Here is a 14,373-nt window from a genome sequence, read left to right as displayed (position 1 = left end):
AATCATCTGCCAGTCTTCTGGGACCTTGCCCGTGCCTAGAGAGGACACAATAATACTGGTCATGGCCCCAGCAATCTCGTAACCTGCCTCCTTCATTAACCTGGGATAAATCCCATGAGGCCCTGAGAATTTATCTACCTTGATACTCATTAGGAGGCCCTACACTTCCTCCTCCTTGATCTTTAGACACCCTAACGTATTTACATACTCAGCACTGATCTCCTGGTCCTCCATGTCTTTTTCCTTGGTAAATACTAAAGCAAAGTATTCTCTAAGTATCTCACTCACATTCTCCACATTCAAGCAAATGTTCCTCCCTTTATCCATGAGTGGTCCCACTCTTTCCATAATTAATGTCTTGCTCTTGGTGTATGTATAGAATGCCTTGGGATTCACCTTAATCCTATTGCTAAGGGACTTTTCATGGCCTCTCCTGGCTTTCCAAATTCCCTTATTTAATCCTTTTCTGGCTTCTTTATAATCTTCAAGTGCTTCATTTGATCCTAACTTCCTAGCTTTACATACTTCTTCTTTTTTATCTTGACTGAATTCATCACCTCTCTGGATATACAAGGTTCTCTTATCTTTCCATCCCCGTACTTCCTTCTAACAGGAACACACCTTTCCTGTACTCTGTGCAATTGATCTTTATACACCCTCCACTTGTCTGATGTGGACTTGCCAGAAAAAAAGGTGTTTCCAATCAACTTTTCCTAGTTCCTGCCTAATGCCCTTGTAATTTGCCCCTACCCTTATCTATAGCTATCCTGAAAGTTAAGGAATTGCGATCACTGCTCCCGAACTGCTCACCCACTGAAAGATCAAACACCTGGCCAGGCTCATTACCTTGGTCCAGTCCAGCCCCTCCACACACTGGACTTTCCACATATTGAATAACAAATTCTGCCCTATCCAAACACCTTGCACCAAGAAGGTCCCAGTTAATATTAAGAAAGGTGAAATCCCCCATGATAACAACCCTATTATTTTTACACATTTTGTTAATCTGATTACATATCTATTCCTCAAAGTACGGGTGGCTAATGGGGACGCTGTAGTGCAGTCCTGTCAGTGTGATTGCACTCTTCCTATTCCTGAGTTCAGTGTCTGAACCCTCCATTATGTTTGTTATGTTTCCCCGGAGTGCAGCTGTGATATTGTCCCTGATTTAGTAGTGCAACTCCCCTCCCACCCCTTTACCTTTTCTCTATCTTTTCTAAAACTTCGAAAATCTGGTATATTAATGACCAATTCCTGACCCTCTCGCAGCCTAGTTTCAGTAATGGCCACAACAACACACTTCCATTCATGTAAGCGTTCATCACCCTTACCCATTATACGCGTAGCATTAAAGATATAAACTCTTCAACCTATCAGATCCATCATACCTGTTATTCCGATCTCTCTTTTCAACACTTTCCCTGACATCTACCTTCTGGCCTAATCCTTTCCTTACTGACATGGGGCTCCAGTTCTCAGCCCCCTGCAAAACTAGTTTAAACATTCCTGAAGAGCAACAACAAACCTCCTGAGAAGTATATTGGTTCTCCTCCAGTTTAGGTGCAATCCATCCCTCTTGTACAGGTCACCCCTTCCCCAGAAAAGGTTCCACTGATTCAACTTGAAACCATGTCCCCTGCATGATCGTGTCAGCTACTCATTCATCCATGCTGTCACGCCATTCCTACCTGCACTAGCTTACGGCACTGGGAGTAATCCATAGATTACCATAAAACCATAAGACCATAAGATATAGGAGCAGAAGTAGGTCATTTCGCACACTGAGTCTGTTCTGCCATTCAGACTTGAATGGCTCAGGAGCAGGAATGGTTACTTCGAGTTCCGTGCTTTAGATGTTTCAGAAAGGACAGGGAGGGAGGCAAAAGAGGTAGGGTGTGGCACTGTTGATCAGAGGTAGTGTCACGGCCATAGAAAAGGAGGAAGTCATGGAGGGATTGTCTATGAAGTTTCTGTGGGTGGAAGTTAGGAACAGGAAAGGGTCAATAACTCTATTGGGTGTTTTTTATAGACCATCCAATAGTGACAGGGACATCAAGGAGCAGATAGGGAGACAGATTCTGGAAAGGTGTAATAATAACAGGGTTGTTGTGGTGGGAGATTTTAATTTCACAAATATCGATTGGCATGTCCCTAGAGCGGGGGGTTTAGATGGGGTGGAGTTTGTTAGGTGTGTTCAGGAAAGTTTCTTGACACAATATGTAGATAAGCCTACAAGAGGAGAGGCTGTACTTGATCTGGTATTGGGAAATGAACCTGGTCAAGTGTCAGATCTCTACCTCCTTTACCATAGCATTGGAGAGGGAACGGAATGGGCAAGTTAGGGAAGTGTTTAATTGGAGTAAGGGGAAATATGAGGCTATCAGGTAGGAACTTCGAAGCATAAATTGGAAACAGGTGTTCTCAGGGAAATGTACGGAAGAAATCTGGCAAATGTTCGGGGGATATTTGCGTGGAGTTCTGCATACGTACGTTCCAATGAGACGGGTGAAGGATGTTAGGAACCATAGTGTACAAAGGCTGTTGTAAATCTAGTCAAGAAGAAAGGAGGAACTTACGAAGGGTTCAAAGAGCTAGGAAATGATAGAGAACTAGAAGATTATAAGACTAGCAGGAAGGAGCTCAAGAAAGAAATTAGGAGAGCCAGAAGGGGCCATGAGAAGGCCTTGGCAGACAGGATTAAAGAAAACCCTAAGGCATTCTACAAGTATGTTAAGAGCAAGAGGATAAGAGGTGAGAGAATTACTTTAGATTAGATTAGATTATGAGGACACGCAGTCCTCTTTTATTGTCATTTAGTAATGCATGCATTAAGAAATGATACAATATTCCTCTGCTGTGATATCACAGAAACACAGAACAGACCAAGATGGAAAAACTAACAAAAACCACGTAATTATAACATACAGTTTCAACAGTGCAACAATACCATAACTTGATGAAGATCAGGCCATGGCACAGTAAAAAAGTTCAAAGTCTCTCGAATATCCCACATCTCATGCAGACGGGAGAAGGAAGAAAACTCTCCCTGCCGTGCCCGACCACAGTCCGACTCTGAGTCGTCCGAAAACTTCGAGCCTCCGATCAACCCTCCGACACCAAGTACCGAGCACCATCTCTATCCGAGCGCTTCGATCTCAGCCTCAGTCGCCAGCAGCAGGCAAAGCTGGGGATTTTGGGGCCTTCCATCCAGAAGATTCTCGATCGCACAGTAAGAGCGGCAGTGAACCGGCACTTCAGAAATTTCTCCAGATGTTCCTCTGTGCTTCTCACGTCTGTCTCCATCAAATCAGAATTGTCCACGGCCCCTATTTAACAGATATGATATCATGTCACCGGAGAGCTGCACACGCAGAGCGTCGCGCTGCCATCTTCTCCTCCCGCCTAGGACCAATCAAGTGTGACAGTGGAAAAGTGTGTATGGAACTGGTGGAAATAGCAGAGGTACTTACAGTCAATGAATACTTTCCTTCAGTATTCACTACGGAAAAGGATCTTGGTGATCGTAGGGATGACTTACAGCGGTCTGAAAAGCTTGAGCATGTAGATATTAAGGAAGAGGATGTGCTGGAGCTTTAGGAAAGCATCAAGTTGGGTAAGCCACCAGGACCAGATGGGATGTACCCCAGGCTACTGTGGGAGGCGAGGGAGGAGATTGCTGAGCCTCTAGCGATGATCTTTGCATCATCAATGGGGATGGGAGAGGTTCGGGAGGATTGGAGGGTTGCGTATGTTGTTCCCTTATTCAAGAAAGGGAGTAGAGATAGCCCAGGAAATAATAAGCCAGTGAATCTTAATTCAGTGGTTGGTGACCTAATGGAGAAGATCCTGAGAGTCAGGATTTAGGAACATTTGGAGAACCATAGTGTGATTAGCAATAGTCAGCATGGCTTTGTGAAAGGCAGGTCATGCCTTACGAGCCTGATTGAATTTTTTGATGATGTGACTAACCACATTGATGAAGGTAGAGCGGTAGATGTAGTGTATATGGATTTCAGCAAGGCATTTGATAAGGGACCCCCATGCAAGGTTTATTAAGAATGTAAGGAGGCATGGGATCCAAGGGGACGTTGCTTTGTGGATCCAGAATTGGCTTGTCCACAGAAAGCAAAGAGTGGTTGTAGATGGGTCATATTCTGCATGGAGGTCGGTGACTCAGGGATCTGTTGGTGTGCTTCAGGGATCTGTTCTGTGACCCCTACTCTTTGTCATTTTTATAAATGACCTGGATGAGGAAGTGGAGAGATGGGTTAGTAAATTTGCTAATGCCACAAAGGTTGGAGGTGTTGTGAATAGCGTGGAGGGATGTCGGAGGTTATAGCAGTTCAATCCAGATAAGTGTGAAGTGTTTCATTTAGGTAGGTCAAATATGATGACAGAATATAGTATTAATAGACTCTTGGCAGTTTGGAGGATCGGAGGGATCTTGGGGTCCGAGTCCATAGGACTCTCAAAGCTGCTATGCAGGTTGGCTCTGTGTTAAGAAGACATACGGTGCATTGGCCTTCATCAATCGTGGGATTGAATTTAAGAGCCGAGAGGTAATGTTGCAGTTGTACAGGACCCTGGTCAGACCCCACTTGGAGTACTGTGCTCAGTTCTGGTCGCTTCACTGCAGAAAGGATGTGGAAACCATAGAAAGGGTGCAGAGGAGATTTACAAGGATGTTGCCTGGATTGGGGAGCATCCGTTATAGGTTGAGTGAACTTGGCCTTTTCTCCTTGGAGCGACGGAGGATGAGAGGTGAGCCGATAGAGGTGTATAAGATGATGAGAGGCGTTGATCATGTGGATAGTCAGAGGCTTTTTCCCAGGTCTGAAATGGCTACCATGGGAGGCACTGTTTTAAGGTGCGTGGAAGTAGGTACAGCGGAGATGTCAGGGATAAGTTTTTAAACACAGAGAGTGGTGAGTGTGTGGAATGGGCTGCTGGCGATGGTGGTGGAGGCGGAAACGATAGGGTCTTTTAAGAAACTCCTGGATAAGTACATGGAGCTTAGAAAAATAGAGGGCTATGGTAAGCCGAGGTAATTTCTGAGGTAAAGACATGTTCTCCACAGCTTTGTGGGCTGAAGGGTCTGTATTATGCTGTAGGGCTTTTATGTTTCTATGAAACTAAGAAGTTCATTAGGAAGGAAAAGATGAATTAGAAAGGAAGCTGGCCAGTAATATCAAAGAAGATACTAAAATCTTTTTTAAGTACATAAAGGGCAAAAAAGAGTTAAGGGTAAATATAGGACCAATAGAAAATGACGCTGGAGATATTGTAATGAGCGACGCAGAGATAGAAGAGGAACTGTATGCGTGTTTTGCATCAGTGTTCACGGTGGAAGACATCTATAGTTTGCCAGACATTCAAGAGTGACAGGGAAGTGAAGTATGTGCAGTGAAAATTACAACTGAGAAGGTGCTCAGTAAGCTTAATGGTCTGAGGGTGGATAGATCTCCTGGACCTGATGGAATGCACCCTCCAGTTCTGAAGGAAGTAGCTGGAGAGATTGTGGAGGCATTAACAATGATATTTCAAGAATCAACAGATTCTGGCATTGTACTGGATGACTGGAAAATTGCAAATGTTACTGTGCTATTTAAGAAGGGTGAGAAGCAGCAGAAACAAAACTATAGATCTGTTGGCCTGACATCACTGGTTGGGAAGTTGTTGGAATCGATTGTTAAGGATGAGATTATGGAGTACCTGGAGGCACTTGACAAAGTAGGCCAAAGCCAGCATGGTTTCCTGAAAGGAAAATCCTACCTGACAAACCTACTGCAATTTTTTGAGGAAATTACAAGCAGGGTAGACAAAGGAGATGCAGTGGATGTGGTGTACTTGGATTTACAGAAGGCCTTTGACAAACTGAGGCTGCTTAGCAAGATAAGAGCCCATGAAATTACAGGGGAGTTACTAGAATCGCTGGAGCATTGGCTTATCAGCAGAAAACAGAGAGTGGGAATAAAGTGGTCCTATTCTGGCTGGGCTGCCGGTTACCAGTGGAGTTCCACAGGGATCGGTTTTGGGACTGCTGCTTTTTACGATGTATGTCAAGGATTTGGACTACGGTATTAATGGATTTGTGGCTAAGTTTGCCAGTGATACAAAGATAGGTGGAGGAGCGGGTAGTGTTGAGGAAACAGAGAGCCTGCAGAGAGACTTAGATAGTTTTTGGGAATGGGCAAAGAAGTGGCAAATGAAATACAATGTTCGAAAGTGTATGGCCGTGCACTTTGGTGGAAGAAATAAACGGGCAGACTATCATTTAGGTGGAGAGAGAATTCAAAATGCAGAGACGCAAAGGGACTTGGGAGTCCTTGTGCAGGATACCCTAAAGGTTAACCTCCAGGTTGAGTTGGTGGTGAAGAAGGAGAATGGAATGTTGGCATTCATTTCTAGAGGTATAGAATATAAGAGCAGTGATGTGATGTTGAGACACTATAAGGCACTCGTGAGACTACACTTGGAGTATTGTGTGCCATTTTGGGTTCCAATTAAACACTTTCCTAACTTGTCTGTTTATATCCTTCTCCAATGCTATGGTAAAGGAGATAGAATTGTGATCACTATCTCCAAAATGCTCTCCCACTGAGAAATCTGACACCTGAACAAGTTCATTTCCCAATACCAGATCAAGTACAGCCTCTCCTCTTGTAGGCTTATCTATTTATTGTGTCAAGAAACCTTCTTGAACACACCTAACAAACTCCACCCCATTTAAACCCCTCGCTCTAGGGAGATGCTAATCAATATTTGGGAAATTAAAATCTCCCACCACGACAACCCTGTTATTGTTACACCTTTCCAGAATATGTCTCCCTATCTGCTCCTCAAAGTCCCTGTTACTATTGGGTGGTCTATTAAAAACACGCTGTAGAGTTACTGACCCTTTCCTGTTCCTAACTTCCAGCCACAGAGACTCCGTAGACAATCCCTCCATGACTTCCTCCTTTTCTTCAGCCGTAACACTATCTCTGATCAACAGTGCCATGCCCCCACCTATTTTGCCTCCCTCCTTGTCCTTTCTGAAACATCTAAAGCCTGGCACTTGAAGTAACCATTCATTCCCCTACAAGTTTCCTTATGCAAATTTTTAAAAGCTTCTCAAACCTGTATCTTCCCACGAGCTTTGTCTTCCTATCTGCTCTCTCTTCTGCTTTTACTTTGGCCTTGACTTCATTTTTCAGCCACGGAAATTGAATTTCTTCAATTCAAAAATTTCTTCTTATTTGGAATATTTCTGTCTTGCACTTCCCTCATTTTTCGCAGAAACTCCGGCCATTGCTGCTCTGCTGTCCTTCTTACTATGTCTCTGTCCAGTCAACCTTGACCAGTTCCTCTCTCATGCCATTGTAATTTCCTTTATTCCCCTGAATTACCAGCACATTGAAATTTAGTTTCTCCTTCTCAAATTTCAAAGTGAACTCGATCATATTGTGATCAGTGTTCTCTAAGGGCTCCTTAATCTTAAACTCTCTTATAACCTCTGGATCTTTGCACAACTCCCAATCCAGCACAGCTGATCCCCTAGTGGGCTCAACAACAAGCTGTTCTAAAAAGCCATCCCTTAGGCATTCTACAAATTCTCTCTCAAGGCCCAGTCCTGGCCTGGTTTTCCTTATCCACTTTCATGTTAAAATCCCCAACAATTATCATGACATTGTCCTTCTGACGTGCTTTTTCTATCTCCTGCTGTAATTTGTAATCCACATCCCGGCTGCTATTCGGAGGCCTGTACATAATTGTAATTAGGGTCCTTTTACCCTTGCCATTTCTTAACTCAACCCATAGAGACTTTACACCTACCAATCCTATGTCATCTCTTTCAAATGATTTAATAGTATTTTTATACACAGGGCCACCCCACCCCCTCTGCCAACTAACCTATCTTTCCAATACACTGTATATCCTTGGATGTTCAGCTCCCAACGCAACCATCCTTTAGCCAAGTTTCAGAGATGACCACAATGTCATACTTGCCAATCTGTAGCTAAATTTCAATATTGTCCATTTTATTCCTTACACTGCATGCATTCATATATAACACTTTCAGTTCAGTATTTGTTGCTTTCTGTTTTAACTGCACCACTCTCTTTTGCCCTGTAACTCATCCCACTCGCTGTGATTATGCCTCATACTCCTGCCTGTCCTTTCTATCATTTCTGTTGCATGCTATCTTTGATGTATATCTGTTTTCCCTTTCCTCAGCCCTATCACTCCGTTTCCCATCCCCCTGCCAAATTAGTTTAAGCCCTCCCTAACAGCTCTATTAAACCTGCCTGCTAGGGTATTGGACCCCTTTTTGTTCAGGTGTAATCCATCCTTTTGTACAGGTCATACCTCCCCCAGAAGAGGCCACAATGATCCCGAACCTGAAGCCTTGCCCCCTACACCAGTCTCTCAGCCGCACATCAATATGCCTGATCATGCTATTCTTGCTTGGCACAGGCAGCCATCCTGTGATTATTCCCTGGAGGACCTATTTTTCAGCTTCCTACCCAACTCCCTGGATTCTCTCTTCTGGATCACCTCCCTTTTTCTACCTATGTCATTGGTACCAATGTGTACCAAGACTTCTGGCTGTTCACTCTCTCCCTTCAGAATACTCTGCACCTGATTCAAGACATCTCGCACCCTGGCACCTGGGAGGCAACACACCATGCAGTTATCTCTATCAGGCTGACAGAATCTCCTGTCTGTTCCCCTCACTATGGAATCCCCTATGACTACTGCATTCCTCATCTTCTTCTCTCCCTTCTGCACCACGGATCCAGGCTCAGTGTCAGAGACCCGAATGCCGTAGTCGTCCTCTGTCAGGTCACCCCCCCCACCCCCCAACAGCATCCAAAATGACATAATGATTACTGTGAGGGGTGACCACAGGGGTGCTCTCTACTATCTTAGCTCTTCCCATCCCTTCCCTGACAATCACCCACTTATCTGACTCCTGCAGCCTTGGGGTGATTAACGTTTCTCCAATTTTTCAACCTCTTTCCGTGCCCTATATACTCACAGTGTAGGACCTCTTCCTTTTTTCTGCTTATGTCATTGATACCAATACTTACCACGGCTTCTGGCAACTCAACCTCTCCCTTGAGAATATCCTGCAGCCACTCCAGTACATCCTGGACCCTAGCACCTCGAGGCAACACTCCATTCTGATGGATTCTTTGCGGCCACAGAATTTTCTGTCTGTCCCCCTACCAATCGAGTCCCTATAACTACTGCACTGCCTGACTTTACCCTTCCCTCCTGAGTCTCAGAACCATTTCTTAGACAAAGGACATAATCAAATATTTTGAAGAATAACAAGGAAAATCATTAGAGTTACATTTTGGGGATGGTTAATGTGAAATTAAACAAGACTTTTGATGAAATGCCACCTGGTAGATAGATCTAGCAGTAAAGTAAAACCCATGCATTCAGAGATTGGAAAGTTGAACCCCAAGCCACTAACGAACAGTGAATAACACCATTAGTGAAAGACTGGTTCTAGCATTGCCTAGTGGAGCTCAGGAACGGGTCCCTTGTTTACTATGACAAGTATCAATCATTTATCAATAGCAATAACAGTTAGTGATTCAGTTAACAGATTAATATCCAGAAACTGTAACTATTGATTCTGATACGCCTGTATAAATCGTAACCTGCAAATGGGGAATTTAAACCCAAGTAATGAAAAGTCTGTAACACTAATGATAACCAGCCATAAGACCGTAAGGCATTGGAGCAGAGTTTAGCCATTTGTTCCATCAAGTCTGCTCAACCACTACATCATGGATAATTTATTATCCCTCTCATCCCCATTCTTCTGCCTTTTCTTCATTACCTTTGACACACTGGCTAATCAAGAAACTATAAACTTAATAAGTTGACCTCCACAGCTGTCCACAATGACTTCACAGATCCAGCAACCTCAGTTTTAAAAAACTTCCCCCTCATCTCTGTTAAATAGAATGTTCACTATTTTGAGGGCATAGCCTCCGCCCAGTAGAGGAAATATCCTCTCCACATCCACTCTATGTAGTCCTTTCAATATTCAATAGGTTTCCATGAGATTCCCCCCTCATTCTTCTAAACTCCAGTGAATATGGGCCTAGAGCCTGCAAACACTTCTCATATATTAACCTTTTCATTCCCAAATTATTCTCTTGAATCTCCTCTGGAACCCTCTTTAATACCACCACATCTTCGATAAGGGCCCAAAACTGCTCACAATACTCCAATACTCCAAGTGCTGTCTGGCCAATGCCTTATAAAGCCTCAGCATTAGACACTTGCTCTTATATTCTAGTCTTCTCAAAATGAATGCTAGCATTGTCTTTGCCTCCCTTACCACTGACTCAACCTGCAAGCAGCCTGTAAATAATCCTGCACAAGGACTTCCAAGTTCCTTTGCACCTCTGATTTTTGAATTTTCTTCCATAAGACCATAACACCATAAGATATAGGAGCAAGGGTAGGCCATTTGGTCGATTGAGTCTGCTCTGCCATTCAATCATGGGCTGAGCCAATTCTTCCCGTCATTCCCACTCCCCTGCCTTCTCCACATACCATTTGATGCCCTGGCTAATCACAAACCTAACTATATCTCTGCCTTAAATACACCCAATGACTTGGTTTCCACAGCCACATGTGGCAACAAATTCCACAGATTTACCACCCTCTGACTGAAGTAATTTCTCAGCGTTTCTTCCCATTTAGAAAATTGTCTATTCCTTTAATCCTTCTGCCAATGTGCATGACCATACACTTCCCAATACTATGTTCCACCTGCCACTTCTTTGCCTATTCTCCCAATCTGTCCAACTCCTACTATAGACATCAAGCTTCCTCAACAATTCACTCTCCACCATATATCTTCATATTGCTTCGAACAAATCGACCACTGGTTTATTCTATGCTCACTTAGTTGTCTAACTTTCCTCAAAGATGAAATTCTGCCATCCCTGCAGTTTGTTCTCTCAAACCTAGTGTGTGGTTGACTCTTGACTGTTCTCTGAAATGACCTAACAGAACATTCAGTTTGGGGTCTGCGAGCATAGACAATACTATTAGCTGCATGGTTGATAATGAGCGTGTTCTGGTGCAGACAATGCAATCAGACTGCATGGATGATAGTGAGGAAGAAAGATGTACACTGCATGGAAATCTGCTTGTACTGCATGGGTAGATAGCCAACTGGTAAATGGAATTCAGCTTTGGAAAAGAGAAGATAATGTGTTGGCAAGGGCACAGTTTGATGTGCAAATAAAGGAAGTGAATGCAAAAGCATAGAGGAATGCAAGGTTCCTAGCATTGTGGAAGGCAGTGGAATGCTTGATGTGGCATTTAAGAAGCATACATATTACTGTTCTTCATTATCTGAAGATGGAATACAAAACTACAGAGGTTATTCTGGAAATTTTGAAATACATTAATTCCGCAACATCCTTTCAAATCCATTGACAAGAGAAACAATGTCATTATCTTCTCCCAAATAAACATCTTTGACTGTGAGGATCTAATTACACTCAGTCAGACGACAATGAGATGAGAGGGGGATTATTCACATGCCTGGCTTCTTTCTTTCAAAAAGGCTCCGAGCTCTATTGTGACATATGACTAACAGGAAGACAGATGAAATTCTACAACGCAAACTCGAGGAATTCTGCAGATGCTGAAAATTGAAGCAACACACATCAAACTTGCTGGTGAACGTAGCAGGCCAGGCAGCATCTCTAGGAAGAGGTACAGTTGACGTTTCAGGCCGAGACCCTTTGTCAGGACTGTCATCGTTTCAGGCCGAGACCCTTCGTCAGGACTGTCAACGTTTCAGGCCGAGACCCTTCATCCTGATGAAGGGTCTCGGCCTGAATCATTGACTGTACCTCTTCCTAGAGCTGCTGCCTGGCCTGCTGCGTTCACCAGTAACTTTGATGTGTGTTGCTTGAAATTCTACAAGGATGTTGTTGAAGCCTTCCAAAAAATAAAACATTCTTATCAACTCATTGCAATCTCTGGTCTGCAGTGAAACAGAAGGACTGAGATCCTCACGCTCTGTCTGCCAGAGAAAGAAGGATCTCCCAGTGGCCACACATTTTAATTCCATGTCCCATTCCCATTCTGATATGTCTATCCACGGCCTCCTCTACTGTCAAGATGAAGCCACACTTAGGTTGGAGGAACAACACCTTATATTCCATCTGGGTAGCCTCCAACCTGATGGCATGAACATTGACTTCTCTAACTTCCGTTAATGCCCCACCTCCCCCCGTACCCCATGTGTTATTTATTTATATATATATTCTTTCTCTCGCTCTCTCCTTTTTCTCCCTCTGTCCCTCTCACTATGCTCCTTGCTCATCCTCTGGGCTTCCCCCCTCCCCCTTTCTTTCTCCTTGGACCTCCCGTCCCATGATCCTCTCATATCCCTTTTGCCAATCAACTGTCCAGCTCTTGGCTCCATCCCTCCCCCTCCTGTCTTCTCCTATCATTTTGGATCTCCCCCTCCCCCTCCCACTTTCAAATCTCTTACTAGCCCTTCTTTCAGTTAGTCTTGATGAAGGGTCTCGGTCCGAAACGTCGACTGTACCTCTTCCTAGAGATGCTGCCTGGCCTGCTGCGTTCACCAGCGACTTTTATGTGTGTTGCCTGAGATCCTCAAGTCATAGTCACAGAAAACTACAGCACAGAATAAAACCCTTCATCCAGTCCTTGCCACACCATTTAAAGGGATTAGTATCATCAACCTGCACAAAACCATAACCCTCCATAGCCCTCCCATCCATGTACCTATCCAAACTTCTCTTGAACGTTGGAATCAAAACACATCCACCACTTGTGCAGGCAGCTCATTCCACATTCTCACCAATCTCTGTGTGAAGATATTTTCCTTAAATACTTCACTTTTCACCCTCAACCCATAATCTCTAGTTACAGTCTCATCCAACCTCGGTGGAAACAGCCACTTGTATTTACTGTATCTATACACCTCATAATTTTGTTTGCCCTGATCAATTCTCCCCTCAATCTTCTACCTATTCATTCTTTCCATATAATTCAGGTCGTCCAGTCTGTACACTTTCCACATTATTTACATCTTTCCTAGATGACCAAAACTGCACACAATACTCCAATTTATGCCTCAGTAATGCCTTATACAACTTCAACTTCCTACTCCTGTACTCAGTACTTTGATCTACTCAGGCCAATGTGCCAAAAGTTTTCTTAATGACCCTATCTACCTATTTTGCTACTGTTAATAAATTATGAATCTGTTTTTCCTGATTCTTTTGTTCTACCACACTCCTCAGTGCCCTACCACTCTCTGCATAAGTCCTATCAAAGTGATTCACTTCACATTTGTCTGCATTAAATTCCATCTTCCATTTTTCAGCCCATTTATCCAGATGGTTCAGATCCTGCTGCAAGCTTCGATAGTTTTCATTGCTGTCAACTACACCCCAAATCTTGATGTCATCTGCAAATTTGCTAATCCAGTTAACCACATTATCATCCAGATCGTTGATATAGCTGACAAACAACAATGCACCCAGCATTGATCCCTGTGGCATGCCACTAGTCACAGGCCTCCAGTCAGAGAGGCAACCATCTACTACCACTCTCTTGCTTCTTCTGGAGGCCAATGTCTAATTCAACTTACTACCTTAGCTTGAATGCCAGGCGACTGAACTTTCTTGGCCAACATCCCATGTAGGATCTTGTCAACTGCCTTGCTGATGTCCACGTAGACAACATCCACTCTCTTGCCCCCATCAACTTTCTTGATAACATCCTCAAAAAACTCTATAAGATCGGCTAGACATGATCTACCATGCACAAAGCCATACTGACTCTCCCCAGTCAATCCCTGTCTATCCAAATACTCAAATATACGGTCTTTTAGAATAACTTCCAGTAACTTTTCCACCACCAGCCTATCATTTCCTAGTTTATTCTTAGAGCCTTTTATAAACTTCAGAACACCATTGGCTATTCTCCAATCCTTCAGTTCCTCCCCTATCACTAAGAATGATTTAAATACCTCTGTAACAGCCCCTGCAATTTCTGAACTTGCCTCCCACAGTGTCCATTTAAGATCTGCCCCATCTCTTTTGGCTCTATGCATACATTACTATTCTGACCTTCCAGAAGGCCAATTTTGTCCTTTTTGCTCTTAACATATCTGTTGTGCCCTTAGGATACTTCTTCATCTAGTCTGCAAGAGCAACCATGTGCCTTCCTTTAACCCTCCTAATTTATTTCTAAAGTGTTTTTCGGTATTTCTGACACTCCTCAAGTACCTCATTTGTTCCTACCTGCCAACACTTGCTATGCACCTCCTTTTCTTTCTTAGCCATGATTTCAATATCCTTCAAAATC

Source organism: Mobula hypostoma, chromosome 7 (assembly GCF_963921235.1).
Source record: "Mobula hypostoma chromosome 7, sMobHyp1.1, whole genome shotgun sequence".
In the NCBI taxonomy this organism is placed as follows: Eukaryota; Metazoa; Chordata; class Chondrichthyes; order Myliobatiformes; family Myliobatidae; genus Mobula; species Mobula hypostoma.
The sequence above is the reverse complement of the archived record's forward strand: the minus strand, read 5'-3'. Positions refer to the sequence as shown.